The sequence below is a fragment of the Schistosoma mansoni genome (genome assembly GCF_000237925.1).
Source record: "Schistosoma mansoni, WGS project CABG00000000 data, chromosome 3 unplaced supercontig 0044, strain Puerto Rico, whole genome shotgun sequence".
Lineage (NCBI taxonomy): Eukaryota > Metazoa > Platyhelminthes > Trematoda > Strigeidida > Schistosomatidae > Schistosoma > Schistosoma mansoni.
Window position 1 is genome coordinate 1,372,875 of NW_017386006.1, and position 2,219 is coordinate 1,375,093.

Here is a 2,219-nt window from a genome sequence, read left to right on the forward strand (position 1 = left end):
TAGTGAAAATTGAATCCTATCGGTCAAGCTGCAATGTGGCCACCAGTCTAGATGACTCAACATTGCGTGCACTATGTTAAGATAAGATGGTGGTTGATCGATAAAATTCGATCTTCATTAAGAAGGACTTGACATACATGACATTGATCACCACCCAGTGATCAATCAATTGTAAATACATCTCAGTCCTACAGTAGGTCAGTCACGGCCCGGATAGCTCAGTGGCAAAGTGTCTGACTGTGAAGCTGGGTGACACAGGATCGAATCCGTCAGGGAGCATCAGTTCCCTCAAAATTACAGTTACACCATGTTGGCGAGTGCCAAGTAGCACGAAACCTAGGTCCAGGGTTTCCTGCTGACTACCTCCAACCACCATTTTATCTCACACATAGTTTGTCGATAACTTTTCAAATTAAGGTGATTATTTACTGTGTTGACTATGGAAATTAAAAATCTTTGGTAGATGACAAACTGAATGAAGAACTAATGTAACGTGATTCCAGCGAACTATCAACAAGACACCATAACTCAGAATGTGATCATGGTAATACCTATATGACTCTTTTGACCACTAATCTGCCCCCGAATGCCCTGGTACAGCCGAGAGTGGGGAGAGTCCGCTCTCCCTCTCGAAATGCTCTCACTTGGCCACGCGAATATATAGCCTCTGCCAGGGAAGTCCTACTCACTGCCTTCTCGTGGCGGGGGTGTTGTTTACAAAATTGAGAGGACGAAAAGCGAATGTCCGGCGCTTTAACCGGGTTGGTGGACACGGAAAGTTCACCTAGGGGAGTTGGAAAACCCTGATTCCAAACCAATGGTGTAAATAGGCTCCAGTATCCTGAAGGAACAAATGGCGTATTAACCAATCGTTGGTCACCGGCTACCATGGGACTGCATCTCCTCACGATGCTCCACTGCCCTGTGGACTAGACCTTCAGGTCAAAGGTTCGGGGTGTGGCCCTCTAAGAAAACCACCTGATTCAGTCTGGGCACCTAGGCAGTATCACAGCCCTCACACAAATCGAATGAGGTTTGTGAGGCGCATATGTATCTGGTGCTTTCTTGTACCGATATTTATGTATTTAAATAAATAAATAAATAACCACTAATCTAGATTAGGGGACTGAATCAAAAATGGAGTGTGTTAAGTGATGATGGATAAGGCAAACATCAGGTTAGTATTCGTGCAATATTCAGAGTCGTGGCCAAGTGGTTTAGAGCATTTGAATTTTAGTCACTCGGTCGCAGGTTCAAACCCTGTTTCACTTACTTCGGTTCGGGCAACCAAGTAGTATCACTGTCACTCACACTTTGGGTGGCTCAAAGCCAACTACATTAAAATGTCGTTCCTGGTAAACAAGTTAATAATAGTAGTACTGGCAATAATATCTTCACAAAAGAATTGGGAAAGTCCATTTGAATGTACTGAGTTCTTTCCAGATCATAATTGAATTTTGAATAAAACCAATATCTCCTCATAAAATGTACTACAGTTTGGTCAAAAATTTAGGTTATTTCAAAAAGTAACCCTCTTTGAGCCACGTTGACCATTCCCTTAAACACCTTGGAGAATATTTTCAAATGACTTATGCCATTAACATCTACATGAGACGTTTTATATACCTCGTGCTCAGAAGCATTCATTTTCTGTTGACGATTTCGTGTTCAAAACCTAATAAGTCGTATTTATATGAACCAGTTAATGTGGTAACCAAATTTTTAGATGTTAACGAGTATTTATCAGTCAGTCAGTCAGCTACAACGTAGGACCAGGCACATATATGCATCGGTCCAAGTTGCCATACCTCGTTAGCACAACAAGATCAACACCGGATTAATAGTAGTTAATTTAGTGTTGGTAGTAGTATATAAATTATAGGTTGTATATAAGGATATAGTATAGGAAGGAAGAGAGATATGAAGCAATTTTAGTCTCAAGGTTTAAGGGAAGATAAAGAGTGTATACACCTACGCCATTGTGATCGATTCTGAGCCATGTCACACAGAGTCTCCAACCATTGGTTACGATAGTCACGCGGACCCCAACCAGGTAGTCTGCATCTGCCCACATGGCTCAGACTAGAAGTTAGTGACTTCAAGCACTGATGCCATGTTTTGGTTTGGCCGCCCCTAACTCTCTTTCAAACGGTCCCCAATACTAGTCATCATAGCGCGTCGTGGTAATCGGTGTTCAGGCATACCTAACACATGGCCCA